The 25121-nt window shown below is 33.5% G+C and overlaps 2 protein-coding genes across 2 annotated transcripts in view; both read left to right on the top strand.

Moving 5' to 3' along the window:
• Positions 1 to 25121, top strand: part of LOC126776470 (inverted formin-2) — a 100540-nt gene that overhangs the window by 44987 nt on the left and 30432 nt on the right. The window contains exons 3-4 of the mRNA XM_050499002.1: positions 801 to 820; positions 16402 to 16429. The gene's annotated coding sequence lies outside the window, so the exon portion shown is untranslated. The remainder of the gene's footprint in view (positions 1 to 800; positions 821 to 16401; positions 16430 to 25121) is intronic.
• Positions 1 to 25121, top strand: part of LOC126776503 (synapse-associated protein of 47 kDa) — a 187407-nt gene that overhangs the window by 137988 nt on the left and 24298 nt on the right. The gene's annotated exons all lie outside the window — the stretch shown is intronic.

Below are 25121 nucleotides of genomic sequence, written 5' to 3'. Positions count from 1 at the left end.
CAATGTTATCTTCATGTGTGTAATCAAATGAAAGTTTGAAGGTTAATATTCAGAGGTTGACGAGAAGATTGCAGGGAGTCGATAGCTAAATGAACGGTCACGTTGGTTGTGCAACCGTCGCTACTGCGGGATTACAAACCTATAATATTACACGACGCATAATTGCCATTTCGCAATAATCCTTACTGTATGAAAGTGGAGTCCTGCCTTCACATTTCAACGCCTCAAGATATTGTACTTCATTAATACTATATGAGCGTAGATTGCTTGATTTTCATGGACATAATTAAACTCGTGCTCGGCGGTGTCGTCATCGTAATCAATTCTGCTATGTGAATAATTTCACTGAATTTCTGCCACATGTTGGTGTATCCACCAACTCGCATTAGAGCAGCGTGGTGGAATAAGCTTGAAACTTTCTCCTCTGAAATGACTTTATCTTTAATTATTAACAAATTCATATATTAATTAAATAATTAAAGTAACAGCTTATAAATATCCCACTGGCTATCACCTCCACTCCCTTTGAGTTAGTGGACACACAAATGGCATATTATTTAATCGACGCACGCAATTACAAGCACAGAAAATAATTTATGCTTGCCTGAATTTGAACCCGCAACCACAGGCTAAGATTCATTCGTACTAACCACTCTGGAAAGGATTACAAATTATTAAAATAAATTGTACATAAATCATTTTTAAACTGAAACATATCAACATATGATGTAATTAATATTGTATTTATATTAAATTTTCATAACTTTATCCGCTTATATAATTTTGTATTTTTGTTTCAGATGCATAACACTGCATAAAGGTAAGTCAATTACTTTTGAAAGGCAGACAAGGAAAGCGGCCGTAAATTGTATGGGGTAAACAATTAATACAACGATGCCAAAGCACCTTACAATGTAAACATCACTTACTATAACGGTCATCTATATATTATACCCTTTGTATTTGTAAACAGGAAACAGTGTTTGAGGGCAAAATAACTTATGACTTATTTGGACTACCAAAGGAGCTTTGTGCTATTTTATGGTTTGGCTTGTACAAAGCACTACCACCAAATAAACCGCACTATAAGGGCACCATGCCGTCTTACATTTTTTTTATTGAATACTACTTATTCACCCTTATAATATATATTTGGACGAGCATATGGGCCACCTGATGGTATGTGGTCACAAACGCCCATAGACATTAGCATTATAAAAATGTTAACCATCGCTTACATCGCCAATGCGCCACCAACCTTGGCAATTAAGATGTTATATCCCTTGTGCCTGTAATTACACTGGCTCACTCACCCTTCAAACGAGCTTGCACAAAGCCCTTTTTTTACGCTGGAAAAACGCATTACGCGTTTCCCCCACGGGAACAGTGGGGGGGTATGTGGGGCTCGCCGATGTCCGAGGCGCCGAGTGCGCCCCGAACAACGGAATACCCACTAAAAAACCAGCGGTACCCTTTCCGTCATAACGAAGAGCGCCACGGGAACGCTTGCGCATGCTACCGCGACTTGCACAAAGCCCTACCACCAGTAAAAATTTATATTTTTGATTATTATTTGGGACTCCAAGTCACGTTTTCGAATCTAAAAACTACATTTTTATGATGATTAAATATTAAATGAATTCAATTCATTAAAAACCTAACTAATAATGTACAAAACTAATTACAATTGCATTCAGGGTATCAAGACATATGGCATAAATACATTACTATCATTTTTACGACGCAGTCGAGTTGCATGAAAGCCTTGAACTTTATACTTATTGATGTTTGTGTAACATGATTTGAAATGTAATTTTTTTCAAATATATTCATTAGTGCTTAACGTAACTTTTAAAAGAGAAAGTCTTTTGAGTTAGTATTAGTAATGCTTGAAAATTATTTATGCAAATATATGCCCTTTTCTATGTACAATACGAACTGTTTTTCTATAAAAATACATTATTTAAACATATTGAAGTATTACTATGTGAAACAACATATTATAGTGCATTAAATTTACAATATTGACATGTGACGAAAAACTTAAATAATAATATGTATTGATGAATATTAAAAATTATTTATTTTTCATATTATGACTGCCTGAACGATTAATAATAAAATGGAACGGAATGGTAGTTTCTTCATTGTCATACAAAAACCACCCATCATTCAATAGCCACCTTTTTTTCGTTTCCCCTACGGGAACAGTGGGTATGTGGGGCTCGCCGGTGCCCAAGGCGCCGATTGCGCTACGAACATCGGAATACCCACTAAAAAACCAGCGGTACCCTTTCCGTCTTAACGAGGAGCGCCACGGGATCCATTGCGCATCTCGTTAAAACGCCTACCATGACGGACGGCCCGCCTATGCAGGCCTTAATTCTACTCAACTCTACTCTAGGGTGATTACCAGGGTACTGAGATAGCCACCTTGGACCAAGAATCAGAGAAACTTAAATTTATATAAAACTAGGCAATATTAATTCTATTTTATACTATGAATTGATTGTATGTAGTACATATATATATATATATATATATATATATATATATATATATATATATATATATATATATATATATATATATATATATATATATATATATATATATATATTGTTATATAGTTAGTATTTATGTGTAGTTATAAATACCACTCACCCTGATCTTAATTTACAAATGTCTTAACTCAAAGGTTGTCTTGAAGAAATCGCTAGTAACCGATAAGCCTTATGTGCTGCTCATATTTTTGTATTTAAAATAAATATATATAATTGTAAAAACAAACTGTATACTATACGTTATAAAAATAATATTGAAGCGCGTTTAACTGACAGTTGGGAAATTTTTTTTGGTTAAAAACGTTCCATTTAAACTTTACTTATGAAAACGTTGCGCTCGTAATCGACCTTGAAATTTTACTCGCATCCCGCTAACTAGTTTTACATATGCTAAGAAATTTAATAAAATAGGCTACGAATAATTTAAGTTATTACGAACTTCGTACATGACGTTCATTCATTAATTTGTTCTAAACGTAAACCGAGAAATAAGCCGAGATGACCCAGTGGTAAGAACGCGTGACTCTTAACCGATGATCGTGGGTTCAAACCCGGGCAAGCACCACTGAATTTTCATGTGCTTAATTTGTGATTATAATTCATATCGTGCTTTACGGTGAATTAAAACATCGTGAGGAAACCTGCATGTGTCTAATTTCACTAAAATTCTGCCACATGTGTATTCCATATGTGTAAACATAAAACAATGCATTGGTTATTTTGACCAGAAACATTTCATCAAAAGCGTTTCATTTAGAAACGTTGCGCTCCAATTCAAACATAAAATATAACTTACAACGTGATTAAAGTTATTACACTTAAATAATATTACAATAGAAAAAAAAATCATATAAGTAACGCTACAAAAAATCGCAAAAAATACCACTGTTATGCAAAAACTCTTCCAATCCTGAAACAGGATAGGATAATTTTGCATTGCAAGGGAAATTATTAGAAAAAAAAAATTTCTCCAACTAATAAGTATTTATAAATTGTTACAAGCTTTTGTTTCATACTTCGATATTGCAATTTTCGCTTAATTACACGTACAATATTTACAAACACCATAAACACTGTCCGAGGCATGTTAATAACTAAACATTGTGAAAGTGTCTGTTTGTTTGTGCCGACCGCGTGACCCTAATGACCTTCACAGTCCCACTGAAGTCGAGCTACCGTGAGAGGGAACAGACGAATACATAAATTCGAGTAAACATGTATTATAACGTCAATTGACTAGAGTTAATATTACTCAACTTGACTGTCCAATAATTTGTTTGAAATAATAAATCAAATATTGTGTAGTTGTCGTACGTCTGTTTGTTTATGTTTTTATGATAGAACTTCAACTTTCTTTTGGCGCGTAAGTTAAATTTCAAGTCGTATTTGTGTGTAACAAATCCATATGCAATATTTGCTATTTTATTATATCTTTTTTTTTTAGAAACGACTTGCTTTACACGAAAATTGTTTTACACAAAAATCTCTATCTTCAAATGGCGCACAGCTTTTGTACAAAATTTAATATTTATTACAATAAATGTGAAAATTATGAAAGAAAACTAGATTTGACCTTGAAAAATAATTTTTTTGGGTAATTTATTTTTTATTTTTATAAAATAGGTAGGCGGACGAGAATATGGGCCACCTGATGGTAAGTGGTCACCAACGCCCATAGACATAGGAATTGTAAGAAATGTTAACCGTCGTTTACGTCGCCAATCCACCAAACTTGGAAACCAAGATGTTATGTGTTGTAATCACACTGGCTCAAACCAGAACACAACAATACTAAGTACTGCTGTTTTGCGGTAGAATATCTGATGAGTGGGTGGTACCTACCCAGACGAGCTGGCACGAAATCCTTCCACCAGTAAAATTTTGCCCACAACATTCGTTATCAGCTAGTTGAAATACATGTCTATACGATCAGATTAATCGGAGGTTTTTGCTTTACCGTCTATCCGACAATATAAGTAAAATTGGGCTCAGATCGCCATTTATCGACCTCGTGAAGTTTAAGCAATGATGGTCAAGGCAGCTAAACGTTTTCAGGTGCTTAATTGGCGTCTGTATTTCATTTAATAAAATCCAGTTACTATGTGCACTAACGTAGTGAAAAGCGTCTTAAGCTAAGTTCCAAACCTTCTTGAGATGATGATGGCCTTTGCCCAACGATGGGGCAATTATAGGCTTTAGTATGCCAAAAAGGATTCTTGCTTCATTACTAGTAATTAACTGGTAATTAAATAAACACTTAAAGTCATGGAATAAAGAATTATTGAAAGCTAAAAAAAATTTTTAAAGACGTATAAAACATTTTGTTATCACATTTTAGTTTCACCTAATGTATTATATATGTAAATATGTGACGAACAAAGTATGTAAACAAATCTAGGAAGTTGATTTTAACCTACTTCTCGTTATGGTATCGATTCGAAACCTTAAAAGATATACTTATGTATATTATATACATATATATTTATTAGAACAACGAGGCGGTCAAAAAATAATTATATTTATTCTAAGACTAATGAAATAGAATGAAACGTTTTATTGGTATCAATCAAAACGCTACGGTCAGAGGCATTGACCTTAAATCTGTATTGAATTACATTATAATTGTAAGACTAGTGACGTGCGACGAGGAAACTGCCACTTGACGTTTTAGGGCTGTCGATATTGAGAGAATCTTTTCTAATGTATATATAATTTTTATTTATTAAGCTTAAGACATTTGTATACAGTACAGTAACAGCCTGTTAATGTCCCACTGCTGGGCTAAGGCCTCCTCTCCCTTTTAAGGAGAAAGTATTAATATATTATTGGAATAAGCTCCAAACCTTCTCCTTAACATTTATATAATTAATCAGCAATTCAAGCGATGATACTCCTCTTGGGTGTTATAAGTTTATCGTGCGTATCTGTGTCTGTATGTGGTGGTGTAGTAGCTCTTCAGCGATTGAACCGTTTTTTAATTAGACTTCTTGGTTGATCGAGAATGTTCTAAGCTATATTTAACGAAATTCTGTTATATCCAATTATTCACCAATTGACATCAGAGGTATTCAGCTCACTGGTCGCAATGAATTAGTTTTAGATGTGTAATAATAATAATTCAAACGTAATTAAAATTAACGGCGATCCACGTTCAACCACGAGATGGCTGCCCGTTTGACGTTCCGCCAGAGTGAGATAAAAGCAAAAAGTATGACATTGAATTGACACGATATAATTGGTCGAGATCTAAAACTAGATGACTTAATATTAAAACCTAAAAGTTTATGCCTTCGCTTTCCGAAAAGATTACAAAAAAAAATTAAAAGTATTTAGTCAACCCTGCTGTACGCGTATGAATAAGTATGGAAATCGAATTACATATAACAGTTCGATTATGCGTCAGTTTGTAAATGTACTAGTCATTACGAACCCTTATAACGCCTTCGTTCCTGTGTCATTGTGTTATACATATGGCTTAAATATGAATAGACAGAGCTCTTTATAAGATTCCCTTTTAATATAAGGAACAGCCTGTATACATAGCCGTGGGCTAAAGCTTCTCCTTTTGAGAAGATCGTTTGGAGCTTATTCCAACACACTGTTTCTATGCTGGTTGGTGAATACATATGAAAGATTTTTATGTGACACGCTGAGCTCAAGATGTTATATAGGCACAAATTAAGCACATGATAATTCAATTTTGCTTAAATCCGGTATCTTCCGATACGATTCACGTGTTCTAGCCACTAGGCTTTTAAGTAGCTGTTAATCATCTCTTGTGTCTCGAGTTTAAGCCGTCTATATACATATTTTTAGTGCTTAAAATAAAATCTTAGATATACAGTAAATTGTATTCACGTTAGCGTATATTTAAAAAAACTGTTATTAAAAAGGTTTTTATATGAATAATTTATTCCGCTTGGATTCGCAAATGATTTCATTCCATCGGACTATGAGGCGCATACACATGTCTGTTATAATATCGCACTCACAGTTGTCTGTGAGATTGCCTGTCATATCTATACTATGGTCAGAAAGACAGACAAAATATTTATTAATAATAACTGTCATAAATTTCAGGATGTATCCTAAAATTATAATATAATGTCTATATATACATTATATACATTCCACGGACAATCATTGTATAAACACAAACTTATAACACTTAGTTTCCGACTTTGAAAAGTCAATAAATCCTTCATGCGGAACGGTATTCGTTTTTATAATAACATTACACAGATAATTTTAAGTTTTCTTATAAATACATTTTAATCTCATATCATAAAACTTTAATAAATAAGACGTAATACTCAACACATGATTATATAAATGTAAAAAAGCTTGGAGTTAGTATTTGTTGTCTTAATTGTATTTGATTGACTCGGTAATCAAAAGGATGAAATAGAGTACTGATTTTCTTGCCGGTTCATCTCGGAAGAATCTACATTCCAAACCGGTGGTAGCTTTACATTTAATTCAATATTGTTACATGATGATTCATAAGTGCCCTAATAAGCTCACTTGAATAAAAAAATATTTGATTTGATTCGTATCGTTATCTAATTATCCATTATTTTTTCTCATTATTTGTAATATTACAAAAAAAACTGTTTCATTTGCATTTTGTCATAATGTTCTATTGTTTGTGATCTTTGATCTTAATTTGTTTAAAATAAATATGTTTGAAATGAAAAATCTTTAAGAAAATCTTACTTAGGTTACCCCACAGAGTTGGTTTGTTGTTGTAGTATTATATTATTTATTATTCGTAGAAATATAAATATCGATTCAATGTATATAATAATATATTTACTATTTTTTGTTTTGTAAAACACAAACATTTATCTAAAACTATAAATCAGAGAGAATCAATTTTTTTCCATAAAGTTTTTTTTTTGTTTTCTTAAATATTAATCAATGTTTTTTTTCTTAGAAAATAACATTTATTTATTTCACACACAAAAAAAAAAACAATTTAAACATGTTTACAATTATATAGCAGGTAGGAAGTTAGAAGCTAATTTTGAAGTCATTTAAGTAAAAACACCAAGCCGGTAGAAATGTCAAACAAATGTCAATTTAATTTTTGTAAAATATTAGTGAATTGTAAACATTCAAATCTTAAACAAAAAAAATAACTGACTTCAAAAAAAATATCATATTTAATACGATCTTAGCAAAATGTATTATATATGGAACTACCCTGGATATCTTATTTCCAACTTAAACATTGAAATTGATTGTCGTGGTAAGGAATAATTCGCTCATGCAGTCATCGTGTTTAAGAGTGAGAATTTTGTAATTTAAATAACATCACTTATTAAATCTATACCTTTACATGTAATGGCTACTAAGAGCTGGCTGATTTAAAAAAAAAGTGTCATAAAAATCGAACGACATGGTAAAAAATTATCGCTGAACATACACACGAACTTCTCTTTTTTAAGTCAGTTAAAAAGTATTAGATATAAGGCCTATATTAGGCATGCTTAGTTACCTTTTACACTCATTGGGTTCCTTTCTAATTCTAGTCTAAAACGACCAACCCAGAAAATATCCTATTTCTACGCTAAAGCTTCCTCTCCCCTTGAGAACTTATCTGGTGAAAGGGCTTTGTGCAAGCTCGTCTGGGTAGGTACCATTTATTCATCAGATATTCTACCGCAAAACAGCAATACTTAATGTTGTTTTGTACCGGCTTAAAGGTAACCAGTGTAACTACAGGCATGACGTAAATTACATCTTAGTTCCCAAAGTTGGTGACGCACAGGCGATGTAAGGGATGGTTAATATTTCATACAATGCCAATATCTGGGTGGTGGTGACTACTTACGATAAGGTGGCCTACATTTCTTACAATTCATGCACGATTTCTTAAGTTATTTCCTTTATACAATGTTTAACAATTTATAGATCATAATTATAACTTAGCTCAAATTTAGCGCACGTAAAAATTAAGACTTATCCAGGAATCAAACGCGTGACCTCGTGTTGTTTCTCGTGTTGTTTCTTTATTCTATGAACTGTATCATCTCAGCGCAACATCTAATATGTTATGATAATTTACTTTACCTAAACATTTATTCAACTTCACAAGAAGTTAAGTTAAATGAAGTTCTTTGTCAATTCGCATGTGTATGTTTATTTGTATGTTGTTACAACTAATGTAAAGCATGTAACATGTACTTGTTAATGCAGGAGTGCATGTCAATTTGTTTGTAAACAAGTTTTTAGAGTTTAAATTGCGTAAATGTGGTGTTAGTCGCACCATGGGCCCCTATTATAGTTAGAGTTGCTCAAATAGTACTTAAAAGTTTTTTTTTGAACTACTACAAAATATAAGAAGAAGCAGTTACGATAAACTAACCTTAAATTTACATATTCCACGCGATTAGCTTATAGCTCTGTTATATTATGCACTAGTTTTAACACACACGAATTTTTATTCACATACACATTTACGTGCGCACGAATATGAACACGCACGCACACAGCCACGCGGACTCACACAGTCACAAATTGCGTTGTTTTACAATGTTAATTAATATTTGAAAGCGTTTCAGTTGCAAATTCTAACATACAAACGACTTTGCAATGCTAATTTGTTAAAACATAATAATGTCAGAATACGCTTGTCAAAAATTATTTAAAACAATCACGAAGTTTGAGTTCATAACAATAATATTAACATACAATGAAGCGGTCGAAACGAACTGACGGACAAATTGATTAAACACAATATCGTGTTAATGAATTAACATGCAGTTTTATAGCGCCCGACGGACATTTTGGTCGCCGTTTGGCTTACATTTCGTACAATGGACTATTGAAAAAGTTATATACTTTTATATGTATGTATATAGGAAAAAAAAGTCTTATCACATTTAAATAACCTAAGTCAAGTTAACGTCAAAATATGCATTTGCTTATTGATTGTCAAAAATAAACTTTCGGTTCGGAAATAAATACGTGATAAAAAAAACTAAACGAATATTTCGACATATATTATTTTTCTAAAGACCTGGAAGTGTTTTCTAAAGCTGTGTTATAATAAAAACACATATAATCTGTGGCATAAAAAAAAATGTTCTACAGTCTATCTATAAGTTTTTTCGGAATGAATGAAATTAATTTTATACGATGAAATCTTCGCGAACAGAAACCCAAGTAATCGTCAGTCAAATAAATGTTGCTTATCTCGAATTTTGCTAATTTATAACCTGTCTGCGAATAATTTCAGATAATATAGACCAGTTATTGTCTTTGGGAATGCTGTATTTGAAAGCGAATTACAATTTACTTGCAAAATTACTTGATTTTTATTGGAACAATGTACATAGTAATCTATTTTCATAAATAATTTTGGTGGGACGTGATTTTATTTAAAATAATATAATAAAATATTCCCTATTATTATTATAATAGTGCACAAGTGTGTGTGTAAAACGATGTTCGCTATCATATCCCTAAATCTCATAATCGGATAGATTCGACCAAGAGATCATGTACAGGACTAGGCTCTACATAGTTTCCAAGGCACGAGGGTATAAAACAGCCACACTCGGAACTCCAGACAGACAGACATTAACAATTATAACAAATATATTAAGCCCAATCTTACGTCATGATGTGCGGTATGAACTAGCAACAAGACGCACGAACAATTTGATATAAATAGCTTAATGTATTTATAAGTAATTGTTTTTTTAAATTAATAGTAGTTTTTTATAATACTGTTTGCTCAGTAGTCGGAATTCTATTAAAATCATTATTGAAAATTTGAGAAAAACATATAAATTTTCGAATTTCGAACATTGTCTATGTACTCTTATTTCCATTTATTTTATAACACTAAAGCTCGTAACTAACTACTCAACAAAAAAATATAAAATAATCAGTTGATAAACAAGGAAGATAAATGTACTGAATATGTTTGTTTTTGCCTATTTGTATATAATGTCCTCCAGACCACTTTCGGCCACGGTGGCCAATGGCAAACACAGGTGCACTCTCTTTTCCCTAGCTCTCATAATCCGATGGGACGGCAATCCGACACGACCGGAAAGAGTTCAGGCGCAACACCATCGGCTTTACGTGCTTTCTGAGGCACGGAAGTGTTACTGAGAACTACTGAGAATTTTCTGACAGAAGAACCCAATAACTTTTTACTGGCCGACCTGGGAATTGAAACCAGGCACTCTGGGTCTGCGGCCTTATCTATTTATCTAGCCACTAGACCAACGAGGCAGTGACTACTATTTGTATATAGAAGATAAATAATAAAAAGAGAAGAAGGTGGAACTATGTTTTCAGTTTGAAAGACAAGACAGTAATATTATATGAATTTATAGTATACATTGTTTTTTAGTTTACTAATATTTAATAGAAGTACACCTTTACTTTTCAACAATAACAGTAGAGGAAGCACAGCTTTAAGTTCAAATGTTATACTATTTTATTCTAAGTTATATGAAATAAAATAACTTAAACAATTAATATGTGCAGTACAAATATATGCATTAAAGGAGATAAGCATAGCCTTTCATCATCCAAGTTTCATAATATCTGGACCGCTTTCCTGTTATCATTACAAGTTTTGAATCTGAGTAATATTGCGTCTCTGATAAGAACTAAAATAGGGCATTGAACTTTATTGTGATGAAACTGACTGTGATTCGTTTGCGATTCTATTAATCATGCTAATGTTATAAAAGGGGAAGTCAAAGTCTTGTTCGTTTGTCATTTCAAAATACTACTAATCCGTTTTATTATTTTGCATTCTTTTATTATTTTACCATTTTAATAAAAATATACATTATAAAAATTAACGTAAATAAAGCGGGCAAGTGACTGTCAATGTATAAGAAACTACTCACTTACTTTATACTTTATTATATATCACAAAGAAGAAAAAAAAATACAAGACATGGATACCTAAATAAGAGTAGCAAACAACTTTGGCGGCCTTATCGCTACGTAGCGATCTCTTCCAGGCAACTAACAGTGTAAACCCATCTAACTTATAATATATAATAAATAAATGTCAATATAAATATAACAGTAACACAGTAACAGCCTGTTAATGTCCCACTGCTGGGCTAAGGCCTCCTCTCCCTTTTGAGGAGAAGGTTTGGAGCTTATTCCACCACACTGCTCCAATGCGGGTTGGTAGAATACACATGTGGCAGAATTTCAATGAAACTAGACACATGCAGGTTTCCTCACGATGTTTTCCTTCACCGTTAAGCACGAGATGAATTATAAACACAAATTAAGCACATGAAAATTCAGTGGTGCTTGCCCGGGTTTGAACCCATGATCATCGGTTAAGATTCACGTGTTCTTACCACTAGGCCATCTCGGCTTTTTCAATATATAATACATATATATCAATAAATAAACTATATTATCAGTACATATTTAAATTATACGTATATTATATAATTACAATATACAATAAATACGATAATTCCTCAAACAAATCTTGCTATTTATTTATTTCAAATTAAATATATATCATAAATCCTAAAAAATACATTCATATAGATTATTAATCTGCATGTATAAAAAGAATAACTGAGTGACTGACACATCAACATGAAAATTTACATACGGGTTATGTAAATTTTCATGTTGATGTGTCAGTCACTCACTTTAACACAAAAGGCTAGTACTAAGTACCTCCAACCCGCTTATACCACTCTTTCTTAAAAAAAAAATAAGAATATTTTCGCAGTTTATTCTTAATTTAATCACGTTAATGTCTTCATACAATCTATGGTACTCTTTCATAAATATTATATATGTTAATGTGTGCAATTTGTTTCAAGGATACGTTCTTCCTTTTATTTATCTTTTAAGGTAGAAGATTGCGTTACCTTATAATGGAGGCCAAGAAATTGCCTTGTAATTGTTATTCTACGCGTTATTATGAGAGAGGAGAGTTTTGTACGAATAAAATAACTTTCTTTATTAATTATTTTGGGGAAGCTGTGTGTTTTGATGATAAAGTGTTTAGTCAGTTTTTTTTAGGCAGGACATCGGCCTGAAATAAAGCCTTCTTGTTAATAGGGCGCTTTGCCTATTACCTACCACCCATTCATCACAAAGTTTATCGCCAAATAGCAATACTTAGTAGAAACTTAGTTCCCCAATGTAATAGTTAATAAGGCCATGGTAACCATTTACTATCAGGTGACACACACGAGGTACCAAAGCGAAACAAAAATGGTGATTTGCTCGAATTCCCGCTATCACCTATTTTTGAGGTGCTTTTATGCTGATTTGGATTCGCTTGACGAAAATTCCTCAGTCGACTCTTATGATAACCTTCGGCTACGAATAATGACCGATATTGAAAAGTAAATTATTATCAATTTGTATTAAAAAAATATCAAAAATAATAATAAAATGTCTAGTTAAATACCAGTTGTAAGTGTATTATTCAATATTATATAAAAAAATATTAAATATGAACATAGACAATTTAATAACAAGAAGCGGCCGTGAGACACGTGTCTGACCTAGATGTCCACATCTGGCACTTTACTAAGTCTATGTATTTTCGTCCACAGAGTTACAGCTATATTGAGATATAATTACTAAAAACTGTCGTATTTTTGTATTGAAAATAGCCTGAAGTTGTGTTACGTGCGACATTGTATATGTTATATATAAGTCAAAATCATATTCAATATAGAGCCTGCTTCTACAAGCAAATTGTCAATATCGCAATCGAATCGAAACGTAATCGTTGCCTTTTAACCGTTGTCCTATTCAACTATCACAACGATTCAGTCGCGGTTTCGATCGAAATGGTATCGGAAACATATCGTAAATATTATAAACTAGCTTATCGTCTCGGCTTCGCACGGGTAGATAATACGGGTAGATAATAAAAATGTATTTTGGATAGGATTTGCGTAAAATCCGTTCTTACTGAGCGTCTACGTCGGAGAAGGAGTAACTATGACAAGCAAGTCAAACGGGCTGATAATTTAGGAGGTCTCGTGATGATCTAAGTAGATTAGTATAATTGCCTCCGGTACACCTCTAGTTATTGATTTGATGATTGATTTAAACACCTCAAACCTGAGAAGAACTGGCGAACACATTCAACGGGACATTTATCTTTTCTAAACAATTGGTGTTTACTTGAATAATAATTCTATAACAAATAAGCTAATGTAAATTTAAACAAAATTGCAAATTTTACTGGCGCAAAAAAGCAGTACTTGGTTTTGTTGTGTTCCAGTTTTAAGGGTGAGTGAGCCAGAATAATTACAGGCACAAGGGACGTAACATCTTAGTTTTCAAGGTTGGTGGCGCATTGGCGATGTAAGCGGTGGTTAACATTTCTTACAATGTCTACGGGCGTTGGTGACCATTTACCATCATAGTGGCCCATATATTCGTCCGCCTACCTATTATATAAAAAAATTGTCAATTTAATTTAATATACATTCCTTAAAATGTATTGAACTAATTAATATAATTTTATATGATATTTATTTATAATGAGCTGCGAATGCTTCGCAATGTTTTACGTTTGTATAGCTGATTATGGATAATAACTTTATGCCATCATTAAGACAGTATTTGTTAACAATTAATTGGCAATTAACTTTTGTGTTTAATAACGAGTTGATACATAAAATCAATACAATACAACTACAATTCATAAGCCTCACAGCTGGGCAAAGGTATGACACCAAGCCCGACCAGCACTGGATACACATATCTGTCGTCAAATTTCATCCCATAAATACAGATTTCCTCACAATGTTTTCCTTCATCGTGAAACATGACATGAATTACAAATGTAAATTAAGATTTGAACCTGCGACCTTCGTTAAGAGACGCGTTGCGTCCACTGCACCGAATCGGGTCATAAACTATACGATCTTAGTATAATAGTTAAACTTTCATTTTTTATGGCGAACAAGTTAAATATAAAGCTCTTCATACTTATTTAACCTACTTTAACGCAATTAGAGGTACAAATTAAGCGGAAGTATTTGATGTTTGTCTGTTTGCTTCGACCTAGTAAACTTGAAGGTCGTATTTTGCATATCATCCGTATGATAGTACATACAATGTCGTTTGTATAATTAATTCATGTATATATTTAGTTTGAGTTATCTAATTATTATGTGTATTTTTTTATAATAATGCAAGGCGGATAGCCAAATAAGACATTTGATAGTTAGTGGTCACCACCGCCCATAGACATTGGCGATGTAAGAAACACAACGAACTTGAAAACGGACACGAAACTGTAGAGATACAATCCTTACTAATAATAAAAATGCGAAAGTCACGGTCTGTATTTTATCTGTCTTGCTTTCTCAGCCCAAAAAAAGACATGTTTTTTTTTATACGTACAATCAAAACACTATCGCCCTTCCCGTAATATGAGGGGATTATATTATATTGATATATATCCTCTTATAGCAGGAGGATTACACATCATAAACATATCATATTAAGACAACACATTTTAAATGTCGGCTGTTTGTACGTTGTTATCGGAATATTGTAAGTAAAAGTTAAGTGTTAGAGTGTAGTATTATATATTAATTAAAAACTGATTGTAGTGCGCAATATACCAGAGCTACATAGCAAATGGCATGGAATATATAAATCTAGATTTCGTTGATCTTTACTCTTCATGCCGTTGGAATTGTCTACATATGTGTATATGAGCATGTCGTTATACAATAGTGGATACCCCCCTCTACTATTACTCTTCCTAGGTGTTATTGGTTTTCGTAGAATTCTGGATTTTTCAGTTGGTATGTACGGTATTCTGTGAGCCTATCTATATAATATATGATCAATTGAATAGTTAAGACATCATAGCGTAACAAACAAACTATTTTTTGCATTTATATTATTAATTAGAATAATCTCATTCTGATATTATATGACGTAAAAACTCAAATTGCCGTTTTTTGTAACATAGTTTTAAGTGATTACCCAATATAAACACTTTGGGTACTAAGAATAATACAGATAAGGAATATTGGTGAAAGTTTTGTTAGTCGTTTTCCAATAACGATGGAGCTGTTGATAAGCAGTAAGTAGGTTTTTTACAAATTAGCTCACATTCGGTAAAGTCAACAGTCTGTAAATGTTCGAATTTTGGCCACTTCCTCTTTTCCGTTTGAGGAGTATGACAGAAGATATAACCACACTACGTCAATGCAGATTGGTATACATGTGGCAAACTGTTATTCAACAAATCCATATTTCTTCGCTATGTTTCCCTTCACCGTCAAGTACGAGATGAATTTTATTATAAACACAAATAAAGCACTCAATAATTCAGTATTTGGTTAAGACTCAGATGTTCGAGCCACTGGGTTATCTCAGTTCACATCGAAAATTGTATACTTAAGTTTATATTTAATAAGATTGAGTAAATAAAGAAAAAAGCAACGCCATCACCATTTCCTTATTGCACCTTAACTTTTAAATGCATGTATAATAGCGTATATTACTACTTTGTAGCGATAGATGGCGGTATTAATCACGGTCAATTTTCTGAATCACGCTGTCTAAATTCGCTATTGAATACATGTTATGTCAAAGTGATTATGTTAAAATGATAAGAATTAAATATAGTGTGAACAGCGGAAAGCTCTTCCTTAATTTCATTTAATGTTTGATCCCCCGATATTAGTTCGGCGTAAACAATGCTTGAACAGATTTGGAACTATGGATGTAATTAGAATCCTTATTATCATTGACAGATTCATTCATTTTATTAAGAGTAGTCGTGCTTTTTTATTTAAAATAGTTTTATTTAATATTTCTTTATCTTTTGTTTCAGACTATCCCTGTGTCATGATATAATATAGGTGAGTACAAAAACGATTAACATGTAAGTCATTTTCTAAGCAAATTCAAAACAGCATCAGTATGGAATTCGTTCCTATTTTAAAATACGGTAGATACATTTACATGTGCAAATTAATAAAACTTATTTTGGAAAAATAATAAATGAGACTTAAGCAAGGTTGACGTCCTCCCGTAGTTAGGTTGAAGCGATTCCGGGCGCTCCTCGTTACGACGTAAAGGCCACCACTGGTTTTTTGGGTATTCCGATCGGCTAGTCCCACAAACCTTCCCACTGTTCCAGTACCAGTTTCAAGAGAGATCAGCCCACAGGAGGCACGGGAGTGTACACGCTTCCAACTGCCACACTTCTGGATGTTACTAAGATTATATGACAGAAAAATCCACTAACATATTTATTGGCCCGACCTGGGGATTGAACCCAGTACCTCTGGATCGACTGGAAAGAGTTCAGGCGCAGGACCAACGGTTTTATGTGCTTTCCGAGGCACGTGTACACACTTCCGACTTCCAGACCCCGGGCTACTACTGAGAATTTTGTGAAAGAAAATCCCAATAACTTTTTATTGGCCCGACCTGGGAATAGGACCTCCGGGTCAGCGATCTTATATCTAGCTACTAGACCAACGAGGAAGTCAAAGCAAGGTTACAAACAAGGTAATACAGCGATCTCATAATCCTCAGTTTTAATTCACGGTACATTAAATAAATAATTATATTTTAATAAGTATAATAAAAATAACTATTGAGCGTATTGCTGGGTGTTCTAAATAAATAAATCCGAGTCGGTGCTACTAGCTATATACATAATTGACTTTTAATTTAAACCTATACAATAAATTTCACTTCTTCTTCTTCTTCGAGTGCCACTTCGACGAGCGAAGGCTTACTAGGAAGTCAGCTTTGAATACTCTTTCTTGTTCTTCGCGAGGCGAAAGAGTTCGGCAGCACTCGCGATTCCCGTCCATTCTCGTATGTTGCACAGCCAAGACTTTTTTTTTGCGACCAACTCCTTCCGGCAACTTTTCCCATCACAATGGGTTGCCAAAGTTCATATCTTTCATGCCTAAGTACGTGTTCGAGATATGCACCTTTTCTCTTCTTGACAGTCTCCAAAAGTTGCCGTTTCTGGTTGACGCATCGCAGAAATTCCACGTTCGAGACTTTTAGAGTCGTTTAAACTTCACTAATATTCTAAAATACAAACATTTTTAATGTTAAAGTTGTTTAATGTTTTTGCCCTGAAAAATGGCTATTATATAAGCAATCGATATTATATCACTTGTCTTCATCAAAGGAGTAAAGGAATCTAATAGGTACTAAATTAAAAATTAGTAGATTGATAATTTAAAAAAACTAGATCAAAAAATTATATTAGAAAAATTAAATCATTTCATCAAACCAATCGGCACCGTTATGAAAATAAAACCGACCAAATAGATAACTATCGAACTATTTCAAATTTAACTTGAACAAAGCTAACTAGGCTGTTCAATATATTTAAACAGCTCATTACAATTAATACTACTTGACAGAAATTCCATTCCAATCTCATTCCAACTCGCAATAACCAGCTACTTAATAAAACAAACAGCCACAATATAATATCCTTCCATAATATCCTTTTGTTATATGCGACACGTTGTTCTACCGTGATTGATATCTAACATCAATGTTTAACTACTTAAATGGTAAATCTGCGCATTTCTCGCCATAATTACACACAAGGCCTCTCCGCCATACCTCAAATGGTGTTCACTCCATAATTGGGCATGCCATGCTTCCTACATTGAAGATTGTTGGGCGAGACAAAGGCTCAGGGTATCCTTTTAATTTTTGCAACGCCATCTGGGATGGTTCTGTCAAATTTTAACGCCTTAAGGATATTACATCTGGAGTTGGTGTTAGAATATTTAAACCAATTTGTTATTAATAAGTGGCTATATTGTATTAATTTGATTCTGTAAGAACTCACTTGATTACTCTCCCAAGAAATGCTGACAACCGATTATGATAGTGACATACTATTTGATGCGTGTTTTCTTGAAATGTTGTAATAATTATAGTCAATGTCACATATCATTTTCTAACATTTCACGACCGTTTTCCAGAATAGCCCTACTGTTATTTAAACGACACGTTCGATTGGTCATCTTGCGATTACACTCTGACTACAATTGGTATGATATTTTTTTTATTTCATCAATTCCGCCATTTAATAACTGAAGGATCGCCATATCTGTAAAAAATAACCTGGCTTATTCTGCCATTAACTCCAGGTCTATAAATGTGACAGGAGTTACGAGGTAATTAATTTATTTGTCTTAAAGTTGGACTTCAATGTTTATTTCAAACAATAATGAAAAGATATTGCAATCGCGTATTTCAAAAATTACAATTTACCAATTATTCATCAAATTACACATAATATCAAATTGTATTAGAATTTACATTTTATACCGGTTAACACTGGTTAACAATTTATCCGTCAGAGCGTCACGGTAGCATGCGCCAGCGATCTCGTGGCGCTCCTCGTTAAGTCGAAAAGGGTACCGCTGGTTTTTAAGTGGGTATTCCGATGATCGGGGCGCACTCGGCGCCTTGGACACTGGCGAGCCCCACATACCCCCCCCACTGTTCCCGTGGGGGAAACGCGTACCGCGTATTCCAGGGTTAAAAAATAAAAAAATGGTAAACAATTTATAAATACTTGTAAAATTCAACATTAATAAACAAAACACGACTAACTATAAATGTTGTTAATGGGAAGATTAGTCAAACAATACTGTGTCTTCTTCTTTCTAATGGCTTATCAACGATGACAGAAAGAGATAAATGTTTAATCACTAAACACGCATAACCAACTTTTATTAGTATATGCCGTTGGTTGATAAATAAGTAATATTTGTAAATAACAGTAAACTTATAGTTCTACAAACGATATCGGCATTGTTTAAAATTAAAATAGGAACATTAAATCAATTGTAAGTGTAATGGTGGATTACGAACGATAGTGTAGGTCGTCTACATCCGCTACATGCGAATGCAACGCGCGTTCGATTCAAGTATACGTTTCCGGTGATGTTTAGGGTTAGCTGTGATCTTGAAAATTATTAATACTAATTAAAATATAATTTATTATAAGGTAGTTTATATTTAAAAGTATTCAAATGAGCCAAGATTACTTAGTGGGTAGAACATTTTGTTCCTTAGCGGTTTCAAATCCGGTGAAGCAAGAATGATTTTCACATTACATAACATAACATCGTTAGGAAAAATCTGCAAATGTCGTCGATGAAATTCTACTACTACTGCTACTACTATAAGAATAGACATCATAATCGCAATCAGTAGTCTGGTGTAAAAAATCTCAAAACCTTGTCTTCAACATGAGCAGTAGGATACATCTTAGCTGTTGCTGTATTATATATTTTCATATGTATCAAAGTATATAGATGTGTCCATAAGAGATCAGTAAATATATTGATGTTACCTGTTAGTTACGATTTGTTAAGGCTTTCTTATGAAAGTAGCTTTAGTGTTCATAATTATTTATTATTAATTGTTACCTATATATTTATATTTTTTTAATATTTAATAAAAGCCAATATGCCAAATGGCCGTGAGGGACCCGTGATGGCCCAGTGATTAGACATTAATCTTAACCGACGACACCAATTTCGAGCCCGAGCCAAACCAATGAATTTTCATGTGCTTCATTTGTGTTTATAATTCATCTCGTGGTCGATGGTGAACGAAAATATTGTGAGGATATATCGACCAACCCGCATCGGTGTAGCTTTATTGAAAAGCTCCAAACCTACTTCTACATTTTTTGTAATTTTCAGGCTGTTAACTTTTTCATGCAAAATTTTATAAGAGTCCGTTAGACCTTTATTTACAATTATCTTAATATTTTATTTCTAGTTATAAGGGAACACCTACAAGAAAAACCGAAACAAATATGGTAAAAACAGAAATAAAAAACGCGACTATAATATAGGCTTCTAAGGACTCTTGGTTATGTGATACTGTATGTACTTCGTATGAATTTGATTGATTCAATTTTAAGAAAAATTATTCTCTACTCTATAAAGTGTATATACATTTTTTTATATGTAATATAGGTAGGCGAACGGGCATTTGGGCCACCTATAGTAAGGGGCCAACACCCATAGATATTGGCACCGTAAGAAACATTAACCATTCCTTACATTACTAATGCGCCACCAACCTTGGGAACCAGGATATTATATCTCTTGTGTCTGTAGATACAAGCTCACTTATCCTTAATACCAAATATTTTTCGACAGAATATTGATGAGAGGGTAGTACTTCCCAGGCAGCCTTTTTTTTTTCGAGGAGGAAACGCATTTACGCCTCCCGCCCGGACACGACCGGGACGGGTATGTGGGACTCACGGGGCAGAAGGCCACCGTCCTACCCACTAAAACCTCCTCGTTTCCGCCTCACCGCATGGTGGCGGGGTTACGGGAACGCGTTAGCACACCACCGCGACCCCGCCTGCGGCCGTCGCTTTGGGTGAGCGACCCACCGGTTGTTTTTTATTGAGGTTTTCTCCTCTTGGCCCGGCCGGTGAAGGCAAGGCCCTCGGTCCCACCACAGGCTGACGCCTGGATGGGGAAACGAGTTTGAGAAGGCGGTGACCGAAGTCTGTCCACCCAGCATCGACACCGAAACTGGGTGAACCTGCCTCTCCTTCCTCCCTCTACACATCTCCTCCTGTCTCCGGCAGCCCGAAAGGACCCCGGAGACCAACTCCTCCTCTCTCTCTCCGGCGGCCCATAAGGACCCCGGAGTCCTCCGACTTGCCACGAAGCCGCTAGCTGGTCCACTCTGCGCAACAGAGAAGTACCAGGAGCGGCCCGCGACACCTCCGCCGCGTCAGTCTCAGCCGCGATCGACAAGCAATCCGGAAAAAACATCGGATTGCTGGTTGACCCCGTTGCCCAGGGTGCACTACGTGGAGGTGACTGACATGCACCCCTCCCAGGCAGGCTTGGACAAAGCCCTATCACCAATTTTTTTATAAAATTAATATACATCACACTTGGCTCTTAATAGTCAAATCATTTATAGGTATTAAGCTTCTTAGTCAATGTTTTACGTTCATAAAATATTCTAATATATCTAAAAATAATTTGTCTAAAAACATATATTGTTAATTAATTGTATTGAACAAGCGATCATATGATCACGTTCCGTTTCATTAAGCGTTTGATATACAACATCGCACTGATACATATTAAAACTCGTTGATCGATTAACAAGTATTTTTGCAAGGCAATTACTCTATTTACATACTCGTTTGGCTTGTAACGTGGCGTTAAATGACTATTAATGATTACATTTAACAAAGGATTAAAACGTGTTCTATTATATTACGATAAGCACTTAGTTTGACTGACTGACTTACGTGGAAGTCAGAGTTAATATATTCTTATATTCAGAAAACTGAGGACCCGAGCCCCGGCAAGCGCTACAGAATGTTCATTAGCTTAATACATTTTGTGTTTGCCGGTTGAAGAAAACATCGGAACACGTTGGATGAAAAATGTTCTACATGTATATCCATCAATACGCTTTGGAGCAGTGCGGTGGAATAATCTCGAAACATTTTCCTTAAACGGATAGGAGCCTTTAGCAGTTTCTTTAGTGGAACTACTGAATATATGTATATACTGTATATATGGAACTACTAATGTAATAAGAACGTACTCGTATTTTATCAATCACATTATATATTTTTTGTTTATAACGTATTGACAACTCATAAGTGGGCGAGAAACTAACCCACTAGTATGAACATTTACAAGGACGACTTGAAGACTTTCAGTTTTTCGGACTTTTAAGTCAGGACTGAACATAAGTCTGTAACACTTTTTTCGCAGTGTTTTAATTATGACATACAGCCTTATTTATATAACGATTTTGTGTCTTCTTCTTTTGAATGTCAAATCAATAATGATAGAAAGAGCGAGATCAGTATTTAACTAAACAGTCGCTAAGCGTTTATAAGTAAGGCTGAAAATATATGAAATTTACGTTCTTAAAAAACTTTAATTTATTATATTTTTAGAATAGAATATGTTTTATTGTACACCAAAAGAGTTACAGAAACATACAGTTATAAACACAAAAAAAACCTATTATTGTACAAAAGGCGGTCTTGTCGCTAAAGGAGCGATATTATAATTTTATTTTAAAATAAATATAAATATTTTATTTTACTACATTTTAGTATTTTTAGTTTGTTTTGTATAAATAAATAAAGCATAGAAAAATAAATGTTTTCTAATTAATAATATTGATAAATGTATTGTACATTCAATAGCAGCCCTATTTCCTCCCTAGTAGCAAAACAATGGGCTCTTGTCCATCCAAGAACCGTTAAGCTCGGAGTGCTCATTGACCGCGATGCGTCACTTCGCTGATTATGGTCAAGCCAAACGACCTCTGGCTGAGGTTTTGATTTTACTGATAAGAAATATCGGCGCCATTGATAAAGACCTAGTTTATGTACAAGATAAATATATAATTTATACAACAATAGTCATATAAGTACAAGTTGTTTTTATATTAATGGTTGTTTTATTATTCCGTCGATCTTAGTTAGTCGTTTGTTTTTATTGGCCGGGACTTCGTGGGCCTAATATTTTATTTGTCGAATCAACGATGTTTGTACTAATTTAAAAACTTCTCCGGATTACGCATAACTCACGAAAACTTTATCAATGAATGGTATAGAAATATGTATATACTGGAAAACAGAATATGGAAAATGACTGGTATACGTGTTGGATGACCTATCCCCTCACTCGCAGGCAAACAACTAGTCTTCATGACATACAGTGCCGATATCCATGGACAAAGCTGTCCAATTAGTGGACAATTTATTGATCTGACTTCCTAAAATAAATTGACAAAAGTAAACCAGACAGTCATAAAGCCAATAGAAGCGAAAACTTGAAACTGTTTAATATATTTGTCCAATTTCCACATCTATTGGCACTTCAAGTAATAATTCTATCCCTTTTTATTATATAGCTTTCATAATAATACACAGCATGTTGCCAACTCTGCACAAAATAAAACAGCTTAATTTAAATAAATAATAGTTAAAATACACTTATATTATTTGTATATACTGATAGTATTTACATAATTCAATCATTATTATCCTCATTAATTTCCACAATACTTAAATTATGTGTACTATTAAGGATTTCATTATATTAACATTAGCATGTCGGTGATGCGAAGCCACGAGTCTAACCCCTACTATAAAACAGCACAACGTGCCTAAAGAACTTTTCAATTAAAAAAAGACCTGAAGTTGTAGATCGTCTGTCATATGGCTATTCGATTAGCGGTTCAATTTATCTGGCAAAGACCTTGGCTACCGGTTCGTTATGCAACTAACCCACTTACCGATGGCCTTTGATGGAACCCGTTCAGGGGTCCATAATATGAAAAATGTTGACTTGTTGACTTTGTTTGTTTAGATCATTATTTAAACATTGCTATAAGATTTACTACTAACGTACGTAGTATGTTTGAATAAACTAAACTGACTTTTAATATAGTTGCTCGTTTAATAATTAAAATATGCTAAATAATAATAAAGGATCAACAATATTTAAAAAAAATTAAATTAAATGTAATTTTGATTTCATAATATTTATCTATACTAATATTATGAATGTGAAAGTAACTCTACGCTTTCTCGAATAAACCGCTGCACCGATTTTGATAAAATTTGAAATATTAAGCAAACTTTCTAGCTGTGATACTACTTTACATACTTTTTAATACCTAAGACCAACAGCGGACGGAACCTATTTATTATACATATTACGTAAGAAAATTTTATTATTTAATAAATTATTATTTCTTTCGAAATAAACTGCACTAAATAGAAGAAAGAAGTACTTTTATTCAAATGCAATTTATTTTTACACTTACCTATTGATATAATTAAAGTACTTGGTGCTTTTATTATATATATATATATATATATATATATATATATGCTTAGAAATATATATGCTTAGAAGATGAGTAACCCAGTATAATAGAGGCACAAGGGACATCACTTCCTAATTTCCAAAGTTGATGATATTAGTAATTTACGGAATTGTTAATATTTGTTACAGCGCCAAAGTCTATGAGCGATAGTGATATGAGATTTACCATCAGTTGGCCTCTCCTATCTGCTTACCTATTACAAATAAAAATGTCAAAATACATCGAAGCTTGCTTTTTAGTTTGAACAGAGTGAAAACAATGACAAATAATGGAACTATGTTAATGACACTATTTCTAGTGTAAAATCATGCTAAGTATTCTTATCAAAAGGATTTTCCAACGGAACACATACTAATCTTAGTTCGTATGAAACACGAGTCTTTTCAGTGTTTTTTGCGTTACTCATTTGCTTAAAGTACAAGTCATACCTTATTGATCCTTTGCTAAGTTTCCTTCGCCGGTTCTTCTCAGGTCTGATGGGTTTCTTTTCTAACCGATGATAGATTTTTTAACAATTAACAAGTGTAATTCTTCTATATCGTATAAATTTTTTTGACAAATACCATCGTCAAGAAGGTATTTGTAATACCAACTTGAATAAAGAATATTTTAATAGTTTTTATTTAACTTATTTTTAATATATTG

The sequence above is a fragment of the Nymphalis io genome, chromosome 20 (genome assembly GCF_905147045.1).
Source record: "Nymphalis io chromosome 20, ilAglIoxx1.1, whole genome shotgun sequence".
NCBI classification, from domain to species: Eukaryota; Metazoa; Arthropoda; class Insecta; order Lepidoptera; family Nymphalidae; genus Nymphalis; species Nymphalis io.
The sequence above is the reverse complement of the archived record's forward strand: the minus strand, read 5'-3'. Positions and strand labels throughout refer to the sequence as shown.